Raw genomic sequence first — 27,087 nt, forward strand, 5'->3', positions numbered from 1 at the left:
CTCAAATAATTCTACATGGGTAAATTGGTCACCAAATCTAAAAAAGAAACAGGAAAAGTTTTTTAAAACATGGAAGTAGACATTTTAAACTGCATACTAAGATATTAATATAACAAGTCTGGATTAATCAAGTCCAAATAAGATTTATCACAGGCATGGGGCACCTGGGTGGCTCAATTGGTCAAGCGTCCAACTCTTGATATCAGCTCAGGTCATGATGTTGCAGTTTGTGAGACTGAGCTCTGTGTCAGCTCTGCACTGACAGTGTGGAGACTGCTTGGGATTCTGTCTCTCCTTCTCTTGCTCTGCCCCTCCCTTGCTTGTGCTCTCCCTCACTCTCCTCTCTCTACAATAAATAAATCAAAACAAAAATGCTTTGACACCGAAAGTCTCAAAACCTGAATCAATGCCACTGAACTAACAGATTGGAGAAAATAGAACACATGCATTCAGGCAATGTATTTGATTGTCTTTAATATACATTCAACTGGGAGAAAAAACACAGTATTCATCAGATTTATAACATAACTAAAGTGAAGTTTTTTTTAAGCACTCCTTCCTGATGCACAGTGAAGAGAATGATGTCTTCTACCACCACTAGCATTAAATGAGTTCCTGGCTAACCTAAACAAAATAATGTAAAGGAATACATTGTCAGATCGAGGGGCAGGGGGAGAAAGAAGGGGAAATTTGGATACAGACAAGGACAGAAGAAAGATCGTGTGAAGACACAGGGAGAAAATGGTCATCAACAAGCCAACAAGAGACGCCTCAGAAAAAATCAAGCCTGCTGACACCTTGATCTCAGACTTCTAACTTTCAGAACTGAGAAATCACATTGTGTCCTTTAGTCCACCCAGTCTGTGGTACTCAGTAATGACAGCCCTAGCAGACAAATGCAAGTCACTTCTGAAACTCATTTGTTGAGTCCATATTTAGTCAGGAAAGAGCCCGTCTTTCCAACCAACTGCTTAACAAATGCCAACATTAACACTGCACTGCCATCTGCTCTTGAATAAAGAGGGACATTTCTGTACCCTGCAGGCTGTATAAGAGATGAAGCATGGCATGGCAAAAGCAAGAGAAAGATTCATCTTCCAAGAATGTTTCACAGTCTATCCTTAGAGCCATATGGTGCTCCAAAACAAAAAGTATTAATGGAAGCTTACGGCTTTTCTCCAATATGCAGTGACTAAATTCCTCCTCGCTCAACTTATACCTGTATAATTTTATGAAGATATTCTTCAAAGTTATAGGTATGTTGGAAGAACCCTTTTCTGCATTCTAATGATGATAGGGGATTTGTGTGAATTAAATATTTTGGATTAAATCTCATTGGTGATTTGGGAGACAGGATGTGTCATAATTGGGTCTTCTTCTCACGCGTCCTGGAGATGTAAACTACCTTTTAACTAAAAATTATTTAGCTAAATATTTTGTGCCTTGATATTGTAAGAAAGATATGGAGTATTACAAGGAACGTTATATGAGTTGTAATAAAGAGACTGACCATTTTTGATGACTGCTGAGTTGTTCCTAAGCCTCACCTTCCCTTTCCCCTTTGATCCTACAGGACAGGCTGGTAAAGCTCTCATGTGCCTCATCTTTTCCGAGGAACTTTTCTCCAGTCCTACTTCCTGGCCACTATAAAGACCCAAACACAGTCCCTCAGTTTTGCTCAAACCAGCCTGGATCTGCTTGTGCCCTCCCAGTTCTCCCTGAAGCCTCTTGTGTAAGTAATAACATACTTTTTATTACATTCTCTTGGTGTGTGGAATATCATAAACCTGGACATAAAACCGCATTTTAGATGGGACCCATCCTATTTCTGCAGTGTAACTCAAAACACTATGAAACTCATTTTTAAATTTTCAATATATGAACTGAGTAGGAGCCAACTCTTTTTATCTTTTCTTAGCAGTTTATAAATAGAGAAAATAAACTTAAAAACTATATAGCTAAGATTCAATTCCCATTTCTGCTCTTTAACAGCTGTGCTAAGTGGGATAATTATTTAGTTTACATTTATCTCACTTTCTTCATCTGAAGAAAAATGTTTAATAATGCTTACTCCCAAGGTTTTTTAATGATTAAACCAAAAGAATATATATAAAGCTTCTGGTGTAGTTCATGGGATATAAGGCTCAGCATGTTATTTTTTAGTGTACCATTATAACACAAAATTAAAACGGCTTAAAGAAAACAGAAAATAATTTTATAACATTTACTTCTAGATAATAAATCATAATTCACAAAGCCTATTTTTAAATAAATTTGATTCCAAAAAGTATCCTAGAATTTCCAATGAGAAAAATGTTTAGTATCTTAAAATTTCCATGGTTATGCTAGTAATCTCTGCTAACTAAAAATAATTCAATGTTTTCAAATCATTATCAGTAAATGTTTTGGTTCTAAAATATCTCACTTTTTCAATGTATATGAACATACATTGTATCACTAAGGTCTGCTTGTAAAACTTGACCTAAGTGTTGCATGAAACAATGGATTATTTAAGACTCCAATAATATTCCTTCAGTACTTAGCATAAGAGATGCCTATAGTGATCCAATAGTTCATTAATAAAATCAGAATAGTTTGGAACAGTATTATTCAACAAAAAGTTGCTTGTAATGGAGTTTTATGATAGCATAACTGTGTATATACAGAATATATAATGCATATGATCAAATAGTTTACTGGTTAAGCTGTAGTCTGAGTATTATTTAAAAATAAAATATGAGGGGCACCTGGGTGCTCAGGTGGTTGAGTGTCTAATTCTTGGTTCCAGCTCAGGTCATGATTCCAGGGTTGTGGGATCAAGCTCCACATCAGGCTCCATGCTGAGCCTGGAGCTTTCCTGGGATTTTCTCTCTCTCTCTCTCTCTCTCTCTCTCTCCCCCTCACTCTCTTTCTCTCTGAAATAAATGAAATGAAAAAAAAATTTAAATAAAATGTGAATCTCTTTACCTTTGAATTAATTTTTCTGTGAATTCTAAAATTGCCCTAAAAAGTAAAGTCTATTAGAAAATGAAGTAAAATATGTTTGATGAGGAAAAATAACCTTTTTGAATATAAAAAATTACTTTATTACAATTATAATTTTAAAAGATTACTGAGATGTTTTACTCTGCTTTTTTCATTTTATTTCTTTTTAAAATCTAGTCTTATTACAATGACATTAAGTAGAATATTAAATGCATATTACAGATTTGATTTATAATATCCTTAGAAATATAATAGAAAAGCCAAAATAAGATAAAATTTATTTATGTATTCTTTACCTCATTACCTTCATATATTTTCTTCCTTTTCCTTAAATGTTTCCTTAATTTTAATTTATTAAGTAGCTACCATGTCCCATTGTTCTATACATATCTCAAATAAATGTATACTCTGGACTTTCATGGATGAAAATTTAGGAACTGTGAACCAAGCTTCTGTGAAATACTGTCTTCTACAACTTTATTGGGAATAGTCAGCATAAGAATTTGTGTGTTTGTGTATGTGTGTGTGAAATGTGAAATGGAAAATAGTCTGTCTGTCAACTCTTTTAGAAAGAGAAGCATCTGAATATTACAAGAAAATTTAATTGATTCCATTTTCTGGACTCATAAGCCAGAGTGAAAAGTGGAATATTAGACTCATATAAATTAATACTACTGTAAAAGTGGAATATTAGACTCATATAAATTAACAATACTGTCTTAGTTTGTTTCAGCTGCTTTAAAACAACAACAACAACAACAAACATAGACTGGGTAGTTTATAAACAAAGATTTACTTCTTTGTGAAAGTAAATGTGGTATATGTTTCCAAAATACAATGGTGGGATAGCATAGGATAAACATTTCCATTCCAAAGGGAAAGGTAGGAAAGAGAAGAATGACAAGTCTCAAGTAAGTCCAAAATTTATCAGGGCAACAACATTAAGACTTAAGGCTTGAGAATAATCCTCTTTGGCTTGAGGATCTGACTTCTAGGTCCACTGGAGTGACAACACGCCCCTGCCCCCTACAGCTCAGTAGGAAGAACTTGCAGTGGTTCTGCCTGGGCCCTGCCCTCAAGGTGGCTTTCTGATTGGGTCCCATGGCTCTACTGTCTCATGCCCACAGCCCTCTCAGTGTAGACTGGTATTTGGAGTCCCTGATTTCACCCAGTAGCCCTGTCCTTTGAAATATAGGTGGAGGCAGCAATCAATGCCCACAGAGCTCTGCTAGGCACAACCAAAGTCACAACTCTCTGCAGGGGTTCTACCCCTGGGTTATTGGGTGGAATTTCCCTGGCCCACCTGAAGATTGTTCCCTTTGAAACCACTTTATCCCTCATACCCTTGCACTCAAGGCCTATGATGGGAGTGCTGTCTTGATGAACTCTTTGGGGTCATTCCATCTTCTTGGAAAATAACTTCTGACTTCTGTTGAGATGGCTGATTCATATTACTCTCCTTATCAAACAGTAGCTTGGTCATATCCTTAGTGCCCCCATCTTTTTGCAATATGGATAGGTTGATAATTTTCCAAATCTTTAAGTTCTGCTTCTTTTTTGCTCAGCAACTTCATCTTTAAGTCACTTCTCTCTCACATCCTGCTGTAAGCAGTCGAAAGGAGTCAAGTCACACCTTCAATACTTTGCTTATGATTTTGCCAACTACGTGTTCAATTTCATTGCTCCCAGGATCAACAGTCCACAAAACACCAGAATATGAATACAACTTAATGAAGTTCTTTGCGACTGTATAACGACAATAACCTTTCCTATAGTTTTAAATACCATGTCTCTCATTTCCATCTGAGATGTCATCAAAATGGCCTGTGTGGGTAAGTTCTGCCAACATCTGTTCACAATTACCTAAGTATTCTCTAAGATTGAGGCTTTCTCTAGAATGCTCTTTCTATCTGAGACTTCACAGAATCACCTTTAACTCTCTGTTCATGGCAATGTATGATTTTCCTAGCATGCTCTTCAGAACTCTTCCAGCTTCTGTCTGTTACCACAGCCACTTCCACAGTTTTAAGTATTTGTTGTAACAGCACCCCACTTCTGTTAGCAATTACTGCCTAGGCTATTTGGGTTGCTACAACAAAAACACCATAGAGCAGGTGGCTTTAAAACAATGGAAACTTATTTCTCAAAAGTTCTAAAAGCTGGGAATTGCGACATCAAGGCACTGGCAGATTCAGTCCCTGGTGAGAATCAGCTTCCTGGTTCATAGAGGGCTGTCTTGTTGCTGTGTCTCATAGTGAAGGGATAAGAGGGGAGCTCTCTGGAATCTCTTTTACAAGGGCATGAATCCCATGCATGCAGGCTCCACCTCATGACCTTATCTCCTCCCAAGGTCCCACCTCCAGTTACCATCACACTGCAGGTTAGGATTTCAACATATGATTTTGAGAAGGACACAATTATTCATTCTATAGGAACCACCATCTGCTTAATAAACATGTTAAAAGAACTTGAAAACTTTTTTTTGTTTCCTTTAATGCAAAGCTATCTTTCTGCCTGTTTGTGATGAAAACCCAGTGAAGAATAGTTAAGTTCAAGTTGATATAACTTGTGTTTGGAAAGTGGAGCAGTTAACCAGAACTAGAAGCTGTCTGTCAATTGCAGATTGTAAGAATTCTGATAGTTCTTGATGAAGAATAAGAAACGAAAGATTTTCACATAAAAACAGCGAGGGGGACAAAACATAAGAGACTCTTAAATATGGAGAACAAACAGAGGGTTACTGGAGGGGTTGTGGGAGGGGAGATGGGCTAAGGTAAGGGGCATTAAGGAATCTACTCCTGAAATCATTGTTGCACTAGATGCTAACTAACTTGGATGTAAATTAAAATAATAAATTTAAAAAAATGAATAAATGTTAAATAAAATAAGATAAAATCAAAGAAAGAAAAGAAAGATTTATTTTCCTCCACTGTTGTCAATACGTTTGTTGTGTCCTGTGAAGTTAAAGAATTTTTCAAATAAAATTTCCAACTCTAGAATTTACACGTCTGTCTTTTAATATAAAATAAAAATTATAAATAATTAACATTGAAGCATTATATTTAAAATAAAGTTGTTTGGCATTTAAGTTGAAATTTATTTTCCCTAAGAGTACTTAAATACTAGATACTTATCTTTTGGATTGTTTATTATTCTAAACCTTATTAAACAGTGCATTCTGCAAATAACATTTCCACAAGAAGAAAATTTTAAGACATAAAGATATATTCTATCTACAAAAAAGTATGAAAATATTCCAACAGCGGCAATTTACAGGTTGTACATACAAAAGAACACTATTATTCCAATACTTAAACATCATAAAGATATTAGCTATTTTCAAAGATGATCAAAGTTTTATAAAAGAACATCACACCTTAGTTACTATTATTACGATTCCATAAACCACAAAAACATGTATTTCCATAAAAAAGGAGGCCATTGTATTTGGTAAATTTTCTTGCAACAAGAGATAAATATCATAGAAATTCATTACTTACTTTGAATTATGAAGATAAAAACAATAGTTTGTGAAGGAAATCCTGTAAGTAAAATGTTGATTATTAGTTGTGTCTTATTTCTAGCACTCTCTTATCATACATTTAATGTTAATTTAGAGTTATTTAAATCAGGGTAGTTTATACTACCTTAATAGCAGATATATTTAATATATCATGTAATTAAAATGATTACAAAATAACACCTTCATGTTTTCTAAATTGTACAGATCTTTTTAATCTTAGCCTACTTTATTGGGACCTATTTATGTCCATGCAACATATTAAAAATGACGTTAGGTAATATGTGAATTACTTTTTAAACATCATATAAGACTAAGGTAATTAAAGAGGAAGACTGACCAAGTTTTTGTTATTTACTAACCATGCAGCTGTTGTGTTGTCTTCCTTGATCGATCAGTTCCTGCAGGGGTCAAGCCGTTACGGTCACCTTGCAAAAGCAGGGGGCACTTTCACTGAAATTTGACTGAAATGTCAAGAGTAGTACACCACACAGAGCAGGGATCTCAAGGAGGTCTGAAGTGTCTGGAGAGTGCCAGAAAAAGAGACTGGCTCAGGAGTTTTTATTGCATTTAAGGGTGGGGTACGGATAAGGTGGGGGCTTGTGTGGTTTCAGTTTCCAGCAGGTACTGAAGGAGAAAGCACAGGCTCTCTTATTAGCTCACCCAAATGTGGACAAAAACGATGAGGAAGGGATGATGTCTAAAAGTTGTCAGCAGGTAAACATTGAAAAATGGAGTGAGATTCCTGTTTGGTCAGTCATCTGTGAGCAGCTGTGCTTGGTATTTTGAATGATCACCTAATGAAAGCAAAGACATTCAAATTTTGTGAGGCATTATTAAAAATGAAATCATTTCAATAGTGTATCATTTCATTAATAAATTAGAACGGCACAGTGTTTGAAGAATTTGGAGTAGTAATAATAGTTAACATATTTGAAATAGTTTGTTTTCCCTGAAGTACTTTTATATCAGAAATCATATTACACTCCTTGAATTTCTTAAGGCATATTATTATTCAGATTTCAGAATATTAAAATATTAATCGGCATAGAAAAGTTCTTTAATGATCTTTAATGTTCTACTTCTTTAATGTTCTTTAATGTTCTACTAAGTAGAATAAAAATACATTTCCTGTGTCTTGAAAAGTTCTTTATTTGTAAGCGAATTTAGTTTCAATTCATATTTGGTTTCCTGTTTCCCAAGATAATAAGGTGGGGGGTAGAAATGGGTTATATTCTGAAGATGTGGCAATATTATTAATTAGGTTACCACACTAAATTAGCGCAAGACTATAAAGTTACTTATATCCTGAATTTGTTTACTCACAAAATAATCAAACACAACCCAGAAAAATTTTGATTCAGGTAAACTTTTATATTGGATCAGTAGTGTTGAAATAATGATGACAACACCACCAACAAAAATACTATTTTTTGATGGAGGTCGACACATTTATTCTAAAGTTCATATGAAAAATATAAACATCCAATGATAACAAGTTTTGAAAATAAAATTCAATGTTGGGAACTAGGATAACAACCATAAAGTCTCTATAACTAAAACACTATGTTGCTGACCTGTGAAAAGTTATATATTTGGAACAAATTGAACATCAAATACAAGCACATGGAAATTTACTGTACACAAAGGTAGCATTTCAAATCACTGAGGAAAATTATCTTTTCACTAAAAGTTTGAAAACAGGGGTATAACCATTTGGGCACAATGACAATTGGATCAAAATATAACTGCTTATACCCCTAAATGAAACATATTGTATCTAAATGTCAAGAAAGATGTGAAATTATAAACAAAATTCTGGGTATATTTCATTATATCCTGAATGTTGGGAAAGCTTTTTGAATTCTGGCCCCAAAATATAGGTGCAATTTTTATTGCTGGTTTATATAATATAAAAATAAAGTAGAAACTTCTATAGGAACAAAAAACAAATAAACAGAAGGGCAAAGTCTGAGAATATGAGTAATCGGAAAAAAATTTTGCATTATGCTCACAGGTAAAGGGTTAATATTCCTATTATTAAAATAAATATAAAACAATATATAAGTACAAAAAATTCAGAAGAGTTACAGAAAATGGATAAAATATAAAGTTCACACTCAAAAATTATGCATATACCCTAACACTCATCTTTTCATTGATTACAAATATATCCTACATCTATTAGTATATATATATATATATATGTATATATACGTACGTATATATGTATATACACACATATATATTTGTGTGTGTATTTACACAAATAACAGAAATAGCATTCTATGAAATTGGAGTTTTAATTTTCAGTCAGGACATGAGGAATATATCATGATACAAAAGATATAATTGGAGGAAGAATTGGAAGTGTGACAGCAATTTATTTATGATTTATGCTATCAAGTTCTGCCTTAGTCTAATCTCATGCATAAATAATACCTCCACTTGATGTTGGGATGGCAAAGGACTGTTGGATGTGCCTGACTTAGTGGCTGGATAGATCTTTTTTATGATGTGAGACTTAGGTGGCATGATTACCTGGTACCTTTTCTTCAGTACTTTAGTCTGAAAAACGAGCCAGTAAAAAGTCAGAAACTATTTCTCCATAGAAAAAGTTACTTGCTGAAGGGTGGCTTTGTCTACAAACCCTAAGGAGTTGTACTGAGATTCTCATCCAGGGTCCAATACAGGTTCAAATGTAGCTTTCTGATCATGTTCACACAATGAGCACTGTTAAATATAACATATAAGGATCAAATTTCCAGTACAGAAATATTTGTACTAGACATAAGCAAGATATTGAACAGCTTCATTTTTTTTCTGCCTCTACTCAAATCTAGAAGCAGAAATATGGTATATGTGCCCTATTTTAAGTTGCCAACTTAAGTACTCTGTTTTCTTTTTAAAGATAAAAAATGCAAGCTTCTTCATGTCCTTCACTCCAGTAACAGAAATTCTTATGCCCCACATGTTATGTTGATGGGGTAGGCAAAACTCTATGGAATGATGTATTCAACTTCTCTTCTCTGTAGCATGATTACTGTCAAGATACCCAGCCTAGGAAACGTGCTAATAACTGCCATCTAGATTCTTTTCAGCATGGCATAAAAATATAGTGGCTCAGTGATCTGGAAAGATGAAAGACAATGATTAGACACGGTGATGCTTGAAGGTGAAGTTCTGGAGATGGGGTAGTTATTTTTGACCTCACAGTCCAGATTAAGACCATGGAAATTGTTAGTTTAGCTTAGAGGAGGAAAACATGATCAGATGGAGGAGCTCAAAGAACCAAGAGACCAGAATTTTGAATATTTTGAACCAAACTTGTACTGGAATATTGAAGCTATTACAAAGAAAATGTTAGGAATAATAGTAAGGAGTGAAATACCATGAATAAATAATTATTTTAAAAAATGTGGGGTGGGGTTGGGGTGCCTGGGTGACTCAGTTGGTTAAGCGTCTGACTTAGGCTCAGGTCATGATCTTGCAGTTTGTAAGTTCGAGCCCTGCATCGGACTCTGTGCTGACAGCTCAGAGCCTGGAGCCTGCTTTGGATTCTGTGTCTCCCTCTCTCTCTACCCCTCTCCCACTAGTGCTTTGTCTATCTCTGCCATTCAAAAATAAACAACTATTTTTAAAAAAATTTTAATGAGGTGGGTGACCCCCAAATCAATAGTTGACAGGAAAGATGATGTTAAATCTAATAACATTTGTTTTTCAAGTGAGAAGAAAGTGTTGAAGAAATAAGAAATATTTTCAAAGTGGCCTTGAGATGCAAAGCAAGTACAAACTCTGCTTTAAATAATTTGGGGAAAATCAGTGCCCTTTAGGGACAAGCATGTTTGGAGTAGTACACAAACCTGAAATAAACATTAGGAAAGAAGTTGAAGATTTAAAAAAATATATCAATGTAATGGTTTGAGCAGATATTGAGAAATGTGTTATAGAGTCAATTTCAGGAAAGGTCTATAGGATAACTGTTTGGGTCTCTGGGATGGACAAGGACCATGGCGTCATGACCTCTAATGGTATAGTGGCCTTTTGGAGCGGTTATTTACTTAACACTAGAACTTGGGACTTCAATAGGGTTGACGGGGTCAACTTACAGAGGAATGCTATTCATGAATTCTAGAGGCTGGAGGTGTTGCAGCAGTTTGAGTAAGCAATTAAAAATGTGAATGTTGGCTAAGAACATTAGAAAGTTTCATTCTGAATTATTGACATTAATAATTTCAAATCTCTGTCACTTACAGACATTTACAGACATGTGCAGAGATCACTAACCACAGTGATCACCTCAAGTAGTCCATCTACATTTTTAATTCCTGGCTATATTTTAAATTGGATCATATAGGTTTGCATAAATCATCTATTAATTAAAACTATTCTATTATTGCTTTTAAAAAAGTATAAATCCTTATGTATATGAAAATTCTGTCTTACCCAGAATAATTTACTAACACATCTTTTATTTGAGACAGGAAGACACTTAGATTAAATATTTGTGATTAATATGCAAATACCCACTTGAGAAATTAAAATAGTTTGATTTGCTTTCTTATTGAAATTGATTTCCTCACATTATATCAAAGTCATATAGGCTACAGGCAAACCTAGTCAGCCTGCACTTGAGATCTTCACAGTTGGATGCTATCTATTCTTTCAAGTCATATGTCGCGCTCTCTCACCATGACTAGTTGGATTCTATAAGACACCATAAATCTACTGGTTCCTATCTACTGGCTCTCATATTCTTATAAAACCACTTTTTTAAAGCATCCAAATATTTCTTCATTCCTTTTCTTTCTTCTAGGTAGTCCATAAAATACACTATAGTCAGTCAGCCTTGATTGAAAGATTTTTTATTGATTTGTATTCTTCCTGAGTATACTTTCCCCCTTTTTCCACTTCTCTAATTTATTATCATAGTTCAAGACCCTGGTAATTCCTAATTTTCACTTCTTTTTCCAAATTCTAACACCATGTGTTGAAATTTATAAAATTCTGTGACCTGTATTATTCATTTAGTCTGCTGCTTTAAAGTACTATTTAGCTGTGTCTATTGTGTACGACCATATCTTAAATGAAAAAGTAACTTAAGATGTCCAAGGACTTGAAGTTTATGTCTTCATGTGGATACAGCTATTTGTTAAATAGACAAATGAATAATTTGAAAAACATGAGTGATCATAGTTATTATCTTTGTCTAGAAATCTACCTTTATCTTCCCTGGTACATCTCTTGTCTATTATTTTTAACAGAGAGCTTAAACCAAAAATTTAGACACAGTTTTGTCAAGACTCATATTCACACTTTTAATTTTTTCTTTGGTAGGATATAACTTGTACTCAAAAATTCAAGCTATGGGCATCTTTACAGTTATAACTGATGTTGAAAGGAAAATGTCCAGCATTGTAGTAGCAAAATCCTATTGTTAAAGACACCATCATACCAAGCAAGATCAAAAACAAACAAAGAAACAAACAAACAAACAAACAAAGCAAAACAAAACACAATTGCAAGTTACCTAAAGAAAAGTATCCTGGAAAAATGAGATCAGGGACCTAGGGTCAGAAAGAAACCTGTGTAAAGATAAGATGAGTTGAGAACAATGTTAAGGTCATTTTGGTCTTTATTCATTAAAGGACAATGTGAACACTTTAGGTCCAATTATCTTTCTATAAGAGATTCTACTTTAAGTGGGATTACATATATTATATACTAATATTATTCATATGTGATATAATATATTATATATTAATAGTATTAATATTAATTATATATTAATATTCTTCAATGAAAAGCAGCAGAATCGAAGTTCAGAGAGAGAAATTAAAAAAATACATTGTTCAGTAGGATAAAATTTTGAAACATAAAATTATTTTATTGTAAAACTCTTAATTCACATATTTGTTAAAAACAGTGGATTATGCATTCTAATATCAACTTTAGAACCAATTAAATTACATGAACTCAATTATTTGTTTTCCTCAGAGACTTTAAGATCAATGTTCCATCTATAGCCCATTAAGGATAAATGTTTTACACATCTTTTCAGTAACTGAGTTGGTAGCTGAAGCATGTGAAAATTTTACCATTGGGAGCTTTAAAACAAATGGAGAAAAAAACATCTACAAAGAAATATTTGGAGAGAAAATTCCTTCAAACTGGGCCTTTCTACTATCACAAGATTTTTGTATCTAAAATATATGTGTGTATATATTAAAAATTTGTTATGAGTTAGAAAATATGAAAAATATAACTTAAGAAATAAACAAAATGATTATATTTAAAATAGTAATTTCATTAAACACAGTAAAATTTACTTCTTCTTGATACTTTGAAAATACCAAGATTTTATTTTTATTAATTTATTTTATTTTTTGTTTCATTTTAGAGAAAGAGTGCACAAGTGGGGGAGAGGAGCAGATGGAGAGAGAGAGAGAGAGAAAGGGTGAGAGAGAGAGAGAGAGAGAGAGAGAGAGAGAGAATCCTAAGCAGGTTCCATGCCCAGTGCAGAGCCCAGTGCAGGGTTCAATCCCACGATCCTTGGATCATGACCTGAGACTGAAATCAAGTCTGACACTAACCTGACTGAACCAAACAGGAGCCCTGAAAATACCTAGATTTTAAATGAAATTGTCCACAAATACTGTACAGAGTAGCAAAAGTAGATAAAATTTACCGCTTTTGAAATATAAGGAAATAAGGATGCCTGTATGGCTCAGTTGAAGTGTCCAACTCTTGATTTCAGCTCAGGTTACAATCTCACAGTCATGAGTTCGAGCCCCATATTGGGTTCTGTGTTGAGGGTGGAACCCACTTAAGATTCTCTGTCTCCCTCTCTCTCTCTGCCCCTCCCCTGTTCTAGAGCACTTTCTGTGTGTGTGTATGTGTGTGTATAATATTTTTTCCATATATATATTTCTATATATATATTTCCACATATATGTATGGAGACACAAATATGGAAGAATTATTAATGTATACAAGATTCCAATGTAACCAAATAGAATATTTTTTATTCTGTTATGGTCTTATTTAGGGAGACCTGTTTTATCAGGCAGTCTGGGGGCAGTTATTTTTAAATTCTATATATTAGGTTAATATATATATATATATGTAATTATATATACAACATATATAGTATTTGGTCTGTGTAATACTCACTCATGTTTTTTTGTTTGTTTCTGGCAAGTAGTTGACCTCTAACCTACAGAAATTTCTTTGAATTTTAGAAATTAAAACATTCAACATTAGTGCACTGCAGCAGATATATGAAACAAAATGTATTTCTTCATCTAGAAGTCCAACTTCAATAAACGAATATTATAGAAATGACCTAAAGACAATCTGCCAAAGAGACTGATTTATTCAATCCTCATAATGGATATCAGGTCAGGCACTTTTTGGCTATTCAAGGCATTCCTTCAGCTTTCTTTTTCTACATTATATTTTTAAGCCTTACCAATTATTTTTCCTTCATTAAGAAAGGATGGTGTATATTTTTCATTGAACAATTCTAATTTACACTGAAAAAATTTTGAATCAGCTAATGGATAATTACATATAGTAGATAGACTTAATATTAAATATATCATTATTGTAAGTCTTTTTTTTTAATTATTGCACTCCCTTTCTTATAAACACATAGAAGTTTTAGGATCTGCATTTCTTATGCTTTGTAACAGCACTACAAATCTTAAAAGATACTTCATTGGAACAATGAATAACTCATAATTAGAGTAAGTAGCTATACATGCAAGACTTATTTGAGAAAAGATTCTCAGGACTCTAGAAAGCATTCATGATAATTATGAAAGTGTAACACAAGTGGGATTTATTATTAAAGATAATGAGTTAGGAAATTAGACCATGTTTAGACTGAAACTCTATAGTATGAATTTAGTCACAGAAATATATGTGATGTCTTAGATAGAAAGTTAAATTATATTTAAATCATTGTAAGCCACTATTGCATTATTGATACCAAGGAATTATGATAACTATGTAAGCATAGATATAAAATATTTTTAAAGTATTATTAAATAATCAACATATTTATAATACAATTATAATTTAACTTAAATATATATATATATTTAACTTAAATATGGTATATATATATATATATATATATATGCAAGGAAATATAGTTCTGGAATTAAACGTAGGGAGAAAACTAGTAATATAGTCAGTTGCAAATTCCTATGCAGCATTTGTACTCTAAAAGGTACTTTTTAGTTGTTTTGCATTTTATATCTAGGTAACAAATTTCTAATTGATTCAGCTACAACTTTACACTCCCTGTGGAACACAGGTAAAAAACTTATAGTGTCATATTCCTTCTGTTTCAAATTAGCTTTTTCCCATTATTCCAGTATATATTACCAAGATTTTCCATATGTGGGTAGACACAGTTTTTCCTCCCTACAAGACTCATATAGAAACAAAAATAAAGTGAGAACATTCATTGTATAAATATGCTTTATAACATTATGGATTTTAAGTACCTTAAGAGCATCAAAAAGATAAGCTCATTTAACTGACAACTAAATTCTCTAAATTCACACAAGTAACTATAATATATTTTCTGAATTTTACTACCAAACTGATACAAATATTACTGATATCAAAAAATGGCCACTTGATTTCTATAGACCAAATATAATTTAAAAATTTATTGTTTATTACATTCAAACATTGATCAAAATATATTTCAGTCTCATACTTGCTTCCTTCTCTTTCCTTAATTGCATTCAATTAAAGCTTCTGTGTTGGTGTGTTTTTGTTTATTGGCTTGTTTGTTTCTCTCTCATTTTTGTCTGTCTATTCCATGCTCTAAATTATTTTCATTGGCATTTTCACCAATCTCTTTTACTGATCTCTCCCTTTTATGTAAATCAATTGAATTTGTATGTCTCTAGGTCCGACCTCTCTCCAAGTCTTATCTTTCATTTTCACAAACTGCTAGACAATATGGCAGACATATAAAAAAATAGACCCAAAATTGAATGTTTATTGTATAATAACCCATCTTCAATTAGTACTGTTTTATTAATTTCTTACTCATATTGATGTCACCATAATTCTTTCAGTCACCTTATTTTGCAACCTTGAAATTATTTTAAATAATGGCCTCTTTTACTACCCACGTCTTAGAGTTTCCCAAAACCATCTACTCTAACTTTGTGTCTTTTCATCTCTAGCCATTTCAATTTTTCATGATTTAATTTAGACATAGCTAGTAGCTTTCTAATTGATCTCCATGCTCCTAAATTTTAACACTTTCATTTTTTCCCATGAACAGTGGTGGTTTCTGAAGACCAATTTCAAACATAGTTCTTCCTCAAAAACCTTTCTATGAAAATTTTACAGATAAGTTACATCTTTTTATAATACTATGCTGTGTTCTTCACAACATATTGTAGTGAAAAAAAGCAAGATGGAATGTGTAGCATGGTACAAAATAACATATTAAAAAATAGAAAAACAAACCATAAATATATTTACATGATTTTTCCCAAGGGAGAAAAGGCAGGAAATATAGGGTAAGAGAAGCTAATTTCTTATATATACTTATTTTTTTCTTATCACTGAAAATTTTTACCCTTTTACCAACTATCCCTATTTCCCCCAACACCATAGCCCGTGGCAACCACTTTTCTACTCTATTTCTATGATTTTTCATTTTTTGTTAAGAGTCTGCATATAAATGATAAGAGGTATTATCTTTCTATGTCTGGCTTATTTCACTTAGCATAATGCCCTCAAGATCCACCCATGATCTGCAAATGGCAAGAATTTTTTCTTTTTCATAACTCATCTAGATATGTACATATCTTACCTCAACTTTAACCATTCATCCACTGCTTAACACTTACATGGTTTCTATATCCTGGTTATTGTACATAATCTGCAATGAATATGGGAGTTCAGATACCTCTTTGAGATCCTGTTTTTATTTCTTTTGGATGTATGCCCAGAAGTGCAATTGCTAGATCATATGGTATTTCTATTTTTTATTTTCTGAAGACCCTCCATACTGTTTTCCAGAGTGACTGCACCAATTTGCATTCAAACCAATAGTGCCTAAGGGTTCCTTTTCTCCACATCCTCATCAACACTAGTTATCCTCTTGTCTTTTTTTATTCCAGCCATATTAACAGGTGTGATGTGATATCACATTGAGGTTTTGATTTGTATTTCCCTGATAATTAGTGATATTGGACAATTTTTTGTATACCTGTTGTCCATTTGTATGGCTTCTTTGGAAAAATATCTATTCACTTCTTCTTCCCATTTTTCAATCCTGTTGTTTATTTTTATTTTGTTACTGAGTTGTATAAGTTTTATAATAAATAAACAAGAAAACAAATAAATAAATAGACAAACTAATAAATAAGAATTAGAATATTACTGTTTTGGAGTCCTTAAGTAGCAGATCTATCAGTAATAATTAATGGAAATGTCACAAAAACAAAGGCAAACAGACCTACACATATCCCCTTGTATTAGTCAGAGTCCTCTAGAGAAAGAGATGCATACGTAGAAAAACATTTATTATAAGGAATTGACTCACATGATTATGGAGGTTGAGAAGTCCCAAGATCTCAGGAGAGATCCAATTGTGTAGTTCTAGTATGAGTCCTAAGGCCTGAGAATAAGGAAAGTAAATGGTGTAAATTCCAGTATGAAAGCCAGCAGCTGTGAAATTTGGGAAGAGTTTCTTTTCTGTGCAAGTCTGGAGAGAGGAAGAGCCAATACTCCAGCTCAACCAGTCAGGAAAAAGGAATTTCCTCTTATACATGGGTAGGAGGAAGGGAGGGCTTTCAATGAACTGGACAAAGGTCACCTACATTGGGGAGGGCAATTGGCTGTATTTAGTTGACTATAATGTCATCCAAAAATATCCCCATAGACAAACCCAGATTAATGTTTGATTAAATATCTGGGCACTCTGTGGCCCAGTCAAGTTGACACATAAAATTAAACATCACACCCTTGAAAGGAAGTACACAAAATTTTATATAAAGCAGTCTTGTCAAAAATAACTGAATGCAAATATGGTCAAAACTCTATCTACCAGGTCATAAGAAATTACTTCATGGCTATAATCATCAGTGTTCAGACTATTGTCTATTAGATTCATGAATTGTTTTCTTCAATAAAATATGCCAAGTAAACAAAAAGAGATAGAAAGAAACTTGAAAAATTATATAATATTTAAATGTCATTTTTTAAGTTACAATATATGGAAATTGAGTAATAATTCAAACAATTTTGAAAAATAGATACTTCATAAAAAGTTGCAGAGATGGATGATAACAGATGTATATCAATATAAATTTACTTGGCCACTGAGGTATACATTTAAAAATGTTCAAAGTGGTAACTTTTATGTACCTTTTACTGTAATTTTTTAAATATTTAAAATTTAAAAATTTACATGAAAAGTTGATATTTTAACACATTAAAAATTAGTATTAATGTTTAGGTTTAAAATAGTGTTGTGATTTTTTTAAGGGTGTATTTTATCTAGAGATACCTACTAGGTATTTCCAATTAGAGTGATGATTCATTGGGTATTATTCAAAATAATCCAGGAAGAGACCTGGGAAATGATATAGACTAAACAAATTGATGATGTATTCATAATTGTTGATGAGGAAAATGAGTATTTGATATTATACTAAAAAATTCTGTACCTGTATAAAATTTCCAGAATAAAAATTTTTTTAAATATAAAAAATTCTGTATCTGTGTAAAATTTCCAAAATAAAACTTTCAAAAATATAATATTTCTTTATTTCTATTTTTTATTATGCTTTAGGAAACTATTCCTATATCTGTATATTCAAATGTTATCCATTCTATTTGTACCGTTTTTTAAGTAAAATAGATACCAAAAAGCATTTCTCCTCAGAGTTGAGACATTTTTCTTTGTTAAAAATGGGAATAATAATATCCACTACATATAATTATCAAGATGAATAGATAATAGATCAGAAAACACCCACATAAGCAAAGTTACAGTGTCTGCTTTTATGCATTAATGTTCCTATTGCCCTTTCTTAATTGACAAAACATTTCTGATCCTTGGAGGATTCATTTCTCCAGGATTCTCCATTTAGTCCAGCTTTTATTTGTCATAAAAATAAATCTTAGTACTCTGATCCATTGTCTGAAACAACACTAACAGTTGTTTTGCCCGCCCAATCACATTTTATAACAAAGCTGTGATAATAACTCAGGAAAAAAGGAAAGAAAGAAACCATAATTATATAAATTAATTTTAGCTTTTGTGCATTTTAGTAGATAGAAAAGAGATTACTTACGTTGTTTCAAACATTGTGTAAAGTTTGATATAACCCTTAATCATCTTTATGTCCAAAATGGTCCAGGCTCAGTGAATAGATTATTCACCTACCTGGTCATACTTTGCAAATTATCCAAGGACTATACTTTCTGTTATCAAGAGACAGGCCTCATGTCCTTCTGTGGGACTCAGACACTGGCTCCTGAGATAAGGATGGTAAGGAATATACATCATTAGGACAGATAAGAGAAAGACCAATCTATCAGTAAAATCATTCTTATGTCCAAAAATCAAATAAAAAAAAGAGGAAAACAATGACTGTCAACAGTCTAAGCAAGGAAGCAAGAAATTCTGGGGCAAAAATAATTACACAATTAAGAAAACTATTTCAGACATTTAGTTCCAACTTTGTGGTTGCCTGAACTTTGTCTCTACCATACATGAGGACAGATTCTGCATGATAAGGGACATGGTGGAAGAGAAAGAGATTAGGGAAGATAAAATTGTCTGTGCTCCCACTGTGCTTGACCAAACAAGATGCAGGAGCATGAGAGAGTTTTCTTTATTTCTATATAAAGAGAGAGAGAAAGAGAGAGAGGGAGACAGAGAGAGAGAGACAGAGACAGAGACAGAGAGAGAGAGGGAGAGAGTGCAGAAATCAATGCAGGGATCAATTGCACAACCCCGAGATGACCTGAGCTGAAATCAAGAGTCGGATGCTCAACCAACTGAGCCACCTAGGGGCCCTAAGAGATGGCTTTCTTAACTCAATAAATATCAATCTAGTGAGCAAACCAGTGTTGCTCTGGACTCAGAAAAGTGGCAATCTTTAACAATCTCATTTAGCAAGAAAGACTTCAGGCCAGGCTAAAGGATTAGTTGCCAGAAGTAATGGCCCTAGTAGTGTTTTTCTGGGGAGGAAATGTTAAGTCATGAAATGCAAAATGAAGAAGTGAAGAGAGAGCCAGGGAAAGTGATCAGTTTGACACCAGTAGTAAATATCAGTGAGCAAAAAGGAAATACTCAAGCACTGATGGTCAGAATTATCTAGTACTTATATTAATTATTTTGTAATTAAAAAGTCATTATTGGTATTACAAGTGCAAAACCTATACACAGAAGAGCAAATGGTATATGTTAGCATATTTATTCCTGATATTTATTTGGTAAATTGCAAAGATTTTCTACTATAAAGACTTAATATTCATCGTAAGGAGACAAAACGTTAAAAAAGTAATTGAAGTGAACCATATGTCTGCTGGAAAAAAAATGTACCACGTACTCTTAATAGTTTAAGTCTCTAAGCTTTATAAAGTGACTTTAGTTTTCTCCTTTTGTCATTGCAACAGATTATTTTAATACCTATAACTATTTCTCAAGCTTTCTTACATTTAATGTTTACTGTCCTCTGAAACCATACCAACCTCAGAGGATTTTTAAAAGTCAATGCCATAGAAGACTCGACTCCATGCTAGGAAGATTTTATGAATCATGGAATTATTGGAGTGTGGATGAAACCTTATCAACCTCATGTAGTGATTTAGATAATATGCTTTAGTTTTAATTCCCCTATATTCTACTTTAAAGGTTTTTTCTAATGACCTATTGAGAAATAATCAAATCCCATTTACTCTCTCTCACTAAGGTCAATCAAGTAGTATGTTTTTATTTCTCCACAGCTTTTATACCTCTTTGTCATGTTGAAAGCGATGATATAATATTTCAGAGTAACCATTTTATACTGCACATATTTTATTTCAAAATATTATATTATCCAATATTTGTTACCCTATTTTAAATGCTATGACAACATAGTGCTATAATTAGAGTATATAGCAACAATCCTCTCATAGAACAAAATCCCTGTGCACTAACTTTTAAAATACATCTATCTTTTCTTCCATGTTTTTTGTACACCTTCTCTTAAAGTTGAAGCAGAAAGTGAGTCAGGAATGCATTGGATCCTTGATATTCCCACAAGAAGAATATAGTTTATGAGTTACTTTAGTCACGTTAGCCTCCAGCAGTTTCTGCTCTATTTTTGCTAAAGCCAATATATGATATGACCAATTGATTATGGCTCTCCTCCTTTCTGGCACAGGAGATATATTTTTCAACTACAAGTTAAAAAAGAAAATAGCTCCCTTGAAAAATCCTTCTCAGAATTGCTACAATTTTCCTCAACTCTGTTGCTTACTCTGTGGCGTAGCCATGTATGATTGTGGTTTCTGGTTCCAGTTTTGTCAGTCACCTTCTTTGTTAAAACAGGAGCAGTCATACAATCTTATGCCATTTGTTTTGCCGCTCAGAAATGATTGCTCCATGACATATCTTCTGTTCCTTTTTAAGTACTGATAGAGTGGCAACTTCAAGCTAATTCCACCAGTTCACATTATTAATGAATAACTAAAAAGAAAAAGTAAGATCATGACTACAGCAATTGTTCTATATTGCTGCATATATAACCAATTACCACAAATTCTATGGCTTAAAATAGCCCATGGTTTCTGACTTGGGAGTCTTAGCATAGTGTGGCTGAGGCCTCTTACTATCTCACAAGTTTCAATCAAGGATTTGCCAGGCTGAGTTTTTACAAGCCTGGCCAGGTTAGCCCAGGCTAACCTGGGAAGGAATCCACTTCTAAGCATCTAAATTATTTCAAGAAGAAATTCTTTTGTGTTTGAATTACTGAGGGCTCTAGCTTTTTGCTGGCTATGGCTAAAGGCCACCCTCAGGTCCTAGAGACTATTCACAGTTCCTTGTGGCTCTACTCAGTTTCTTGCCACAAGGGCTTTCTCAACATAAATGCTTACTTCATCAAACCAACAAGGACGACCTTTCAGTGTAGTCTGCTAGGGCAAAGTCTTATATATAATAACATAACCAAAGGAGTGACATCTCTATATCCTTACTGGAATGCCACATTCTGTTGGCTAGAAGCAATTCACACATACTGCCTGCAGTCAATGTGAGGGGATTACGCAGTGGTGTGGACCCCAGGATTTGGTGGGAAGGCCATCTTGCAGCCTGTTCGTCACAATGACTCTAATACAGATATAAATGTATCAAAGACATTTTTTTTTAAGTTTATTTATTTATTTTGAGAGAGAATGCAAGCTGGGTAGGGGCAGAGAGAGAGAGAGAGAGAGAGAGAAAGAATCTCAAGCAGGTTCCATGCTGTCAGCACAGAGCTGGATGTAAGGCTCGATCTCATGAACTGTGAGATCATGACCTGAGCCAAAATCAAGAGTCAAATGCTTAACCCACTGAGCCATCCAGGAACCCCTCCAAGATTTTATTTAATTCATTAATATTTTAATGGGCTCAGAGTAGAATGGAAACTGAAACACTTGTACAGTCAGATGAAGAATGCTAGACTGGATTTAGAAATAGATGCAAAAATTCATGAAATATCCACAAGGCATTTAATCAGATAGAATTTATATTTTTATGAAAAAAAATCATTTGCACTACTTTTGGTATTTTACAACTGATCGTAGATTAGCTCATAATATAAATGATTGTGGAATAACTCAGAAGCAAAGAAAGGTGCAGAACCTCCATGGAGTCAGATGACCCAGAATAAAAGAAACCAAATCAAGAATTCTTTGGTCTGTTTCAAAATCTTAGACGTTTTTTCCCCCTTCTTTATAGCACCCACTCTTCCCCTGTGATTATAATAATCTCAAGTAGACTTTTTTTTTTTTTTTAAATCAGGCTGGTCTCATCTGATTTGTACTGATATTTACATAGGTACAGCAAAAGTGTTGCTCAATCATATAGCTCTCTGAGCTTGTTTTTCAAATCTAGAGTCATACAGTATTCAATAATTAATAAATCCATAAAATTAACTTCTGTCTGGAAGTTTCCATAAGGAATCTCAGACTGGATTTATAAAAAAGTCTCCATTATCTACAATACTGAGACCAGAAGCCAAATGTAGGAACTCCACCAAATTTTACCTAATTTATCTTTAAATCTGGATGAATTTCTCTATTTCAGAGGTTCTCAAAATATTCCAAATGTCCTGGTCCAAGAAATGACCTTCCTTACCACCTGTCAGTCTGGGACACCATAAACAAGGCACCAGGATAGTTTTTCTAGGAGGGCTTTACAGGCATTTGCTCTATAAGTATAGCTAACAGTGGTCCCTTAAAGTGCTTGTCAAAACTGATTAAACAGGGACGCCTGGGTGGCTCAGTCAATTAAATATCTGACTCTTGATTTCGGCTCAGGTCATGATCTCACGGTTTGTGAGATCCAGCCCTGGGTCAGGATCTGTGCTGGTAGCACAGAGCCTACTTGGATTTTCTCTCTCTTTCTCTCTCTGTCCCTCCCTTGTTCACTCTCTCTTTCTTTCTCTCAAAATAAATAAACTTAATAAAAAAAGATTAAATACACATCATTTTCAAATATGATACTCCACTAAAATCTTAGTTACATGATCAATTTATCCAGTTATATCATGGCAGAGAGTAAGACAGATGCTTCCTGAACCTGTGCACATAACTATATTGCTATGAAAGTTAGACGATATAATGAGTTTATGATTTCTGCGATGTCAGGGTGAGTCACCCTGGTTTACAAAAGCAAAGACACTACATTGAAATGGGATAGCTTAAAAAGAAAATGAGCTTCTTATATATATGGAAAATAGAACATTCAGGCATTATCAACAATATTGCAAGCAATTAAATAGCCACAATAAAATTCTCCTCTTCAGTCTAACCAGTCTTCTGTATTTAACTCCTTTTCTGTTGTATCTGATTTAGTATAAGCCCAGCAGAAAACTGTCTGCTTCTTGATCAAAAGGAATCTTGAAATTCTGATTAGTCTACTGATAGAGTCTAAATATTACCTAAACAATGTCAGCTCAGTTGCTACAAAGAGTCCATTTTTGAAGTGTCAATCGTTTGAAGTACCTACCCCTGTCCTTTTTCTTGGGTTTTTGAGACTATCCTTCACGGTTAAAGATAAAATTCTAGTCAGCAAATGATAGCAGGTTATCTAGCTGGAGACAAAAACCCTAGGGGCGGGGGGGAGGGGGTTCTATTATTTTTTTCTAATGACAAATTTCAAATGTGCAAAGTCTGAATAGAATTCATAATAAGATCGATGCAACTGACAAGGAAATCTGTTTCCGTGGTACGAGGAATAAAGATAATAAAACTCTTCCCCTCACAAAATGCAGACAAATTATCTCTGATAATAATGAATAAGTCTATTTTCAATGAAGATAAGGAGAATTATACATCTATCTGACTTACAAGAATAAATGAACACAAATTTAATAAGGAAAAATACTGACATAAAACAAACAATAAATCTGAGACATACCAAAACATATACAAAGAATACCAGGTGCAAGATTGAGTAACTCTGGAGAAGGACTGAGACCTAGGTGTTGTCAAAAACCAAACTCTGTGCTCTGGAGCTGAAATATAGCATGAAGACATAGTTTAGGGATAAAGAGGAACAACAGTTTCATTACCATCCCAGGCAAAGAAGACTGCAGCAATCTAATGACTTCAAAACTGCAGACCCACTGGGGGTGAAAGGTTGAGGAGTTTTACAGGAAAATACAGAAACTGGGAAATTTCAATAGGAATCTGGTACCTGCTGCCAGCCACGGTCATGTCTTCAAGGTGGTCTCTTGTCCCTGAGTATACATTGAGGTCAGCAAGATGTCCACGTCCATACTGAGTTCCTGGAACAAAGGATTCCATAGAAAGCAAGTAAAAGGTAAGGGAGGCTTCAGTAATGAGGAAGGGGGCACCTGGGTGGCTCAGTCAGCTAAAGGACCAACTCTTGATTTTGGCTCAGGTTATGATCTTGCTGTTCTTGAGTTTGAGCCCCACCTCAGGCTCTGTGCAGACAGCATGGGGCCTGCTTGGGATTCTCTGCCTCTTGTCTCCCTCTCTCTCTGCCCCTCCCCTGTTTGCTCACTCTCTCAAAAAAATAAACACTTAAAAAAAAAAGAATGAGAAAGAAAATTTGTGCAGTTTAAATTCAAACTTTGTTGAAGCATTAGTGTATTCAACCTGTTTAAAGTTAGAGAGACAAAGAGAGAGAGAGCCTGAGTGGGGAGAGGCAGAGAGAGAAGAGAGAATCCCAAGTGGGGGTTGATCACATGAACCACAAGATCATGACCTCAGCTGCAATCAAGAGTCAGATGCTTAACCAACTAAGCCACCCAGGTGCCCTGAAGTGTTAATTTCCAACCACCTTTACGTTTCTGTAGCTGTTCCATGGGTACTTTTCTTTAAAAAAAAAAAAAAAAAAAAAAAAAAAAAAAAAAAAAAAAAAACAACTATATAGGAAAGTTGAATGTGTTTTCCAAATGGAGAACCATTAGCCTAAATGGTGTTACATTCAGAATAAAGGAATAAGGTTGTGAAAAAGTAGAAATGCATAAATAATAAGAAAAATTATGACTGAAAACATTATACTTTTAATGCCTAATATCAGGCAAAGCATCTCTAGGAATCTAACAAATACAGAAAAACAACAGAATTATATCATAAGGTCTTGATCAATATTTTCCTTTAAGGTAAAAACAGTATGGACAAAGAGTGCATTGACAAACTTCTGGAAACTTCCTATCAAGCTTATCATTTCTAAAATACAAATATTAACATTTTACCTCTACAAATTTAAATTAAGAGGTGTATGCCATTCTTTCTACTTAACTCTTTTCATGCAAATAACCTAACAAATCAAAATACTTTTGTTATTGCTTTCTAAAAGATGGAAAAAATGTCATTCTCCAAAGACCCTCTGGAAACATTAAAGATAACTTTACATGTAAATGATATCCTGCAAGTTCTGTGAAATAAAAATATTTCCCAAATAATATCATTGCCAAAATAAACATCTAGATTGCAATCATAGAATAAAGACAAAATAACAATATTCAAATTAATGCTGTCAATATTATGAAATGTAATCAAAGTTTTATTCACAAGTTATCCAAATCTTACATAATTCACTTACTAAGCAATATTATCAGTAATTTTAAAAGCTACTGCTTAAAAGATTAACAAAGTAACAATATTTAGTTTTAAAAGCGAAAGGAACTAAAAACAAATAAAATAATAAAGTAAAAATATTAGGTTAATATAGGGATCTTTGAGAGAAACCTGTATTTCTTCAATAATTTAATCAAAGAGTTTAAAAAAGAAGTTTTAGTCACATGATCACAAATGAAGAATGAAAAATATAAGCATCACAAATAAAGAGTACACAAAAACATTTAACAGATGAGTATTTGGAATTTCATATGAAAATGAAAAGAAATGGGTAATATTAGAGAAAATAAAAATGGACCCACTCAAATATGAATATAAAATAGACAAATAAAAACAAGAGAATAGGTTTTTAGAACTATTCCCTACAACATTCAATGAACAAGTTATTTTCAATTATTTGAGAAACAAATATAGATAGTACTATTTAAACCATAAAGGTGGACTTCTTTCTGTTGAATTCAAATATATAGCAGTCTTGATACAACTCAATAAAAATATCATAAAAAATATCATAGGCTTATAAAAACTTGTATATATAAATTATGAGCAAAATACAAATTTAATGTTAACTCATATTAAAATCATAATTCTATTCAAATGAGGTTTAAAACAAAAACTAAACTATATTGCTTAGGAATATATATATATATATACACATATATACATATATATACACATATATACATATATACATATGTACATATATACATATATATATATAAATATATTTATGGCTAACAAAACTACAAAAATAATCAAGAAAATGTCACAAAAGTCAGAATAAGAAAGTTTTGATCACGGAGAAGCAGGAGGCCTCTTAAGTGCCCTAAGTAGTTAATGAATTGACCTTTGCTGTCGTTCACCATATAGCTCTTCATATATACATGCACATATACATATGTGCTTGGAGTTCTCTCTCTCTCCATCTCTCTCTGCCTCTATCCTGCTTGTGCTCATTCTCTTTCAAAAATAAATAAATCAATAACTTAAAAAATTACTTAAAATTTTTTTAAAAGAAAAATAATGGATTCATAAATCATAAGAATAAAGATTATTCATAAAGAAGGGATCATTACTAGGTAACTCTGATCAAACTGCCTATGAACATTTTTGTAGTCTGAAACTGTGGGGAAAATACCTATGGGTCAATAATTTTCCTGTTACCATGAGCAAGGTGACATGCTGCTTACCAAAGTCTGTTTCCTATGGAAAAAAGATGAAGAATCTTTTAA

At 33.2% G+C, this 27,087-nt stretch overlaps 1 long non-coding RNA gene across 1 annotated transcript; it reads left to right on the forward strand.

Moving 5' to 3' along the window:
- The first annotated feature begins 1,000 nt into the window (after positions 1-1,000).
- Positions 1,001-13,859, forward strand: LOC115516398. Its single transcript, XR_004343728.1, has 3 exons — positions 1,001-1,256; positions 1,574-1,732; positions 13,747-13,859. It is a non-coding gene; the product is annotated as an uncharacterized LOC115516398 (long non-coding RNA).
- The last annotated feature ends 13,228 nt before the right edge of the window (positions 13,860-27,087 follow it).

The sequence above is a fragment of the Lynx canadensis genome, chromosome B3 (genome assembly GCF_007474595.2).
Source record: "Lynx canadensis isolate LIC74 chromosome B3, mLynCan4.pri.v2, whole genome shotgun sequence".
Classification (NCBI taxonomy): Eukaryota; Metazoa; Chordata; class Mammalia; order Carnivora; family Felidae; genus Lynx; species Lynx canadensis.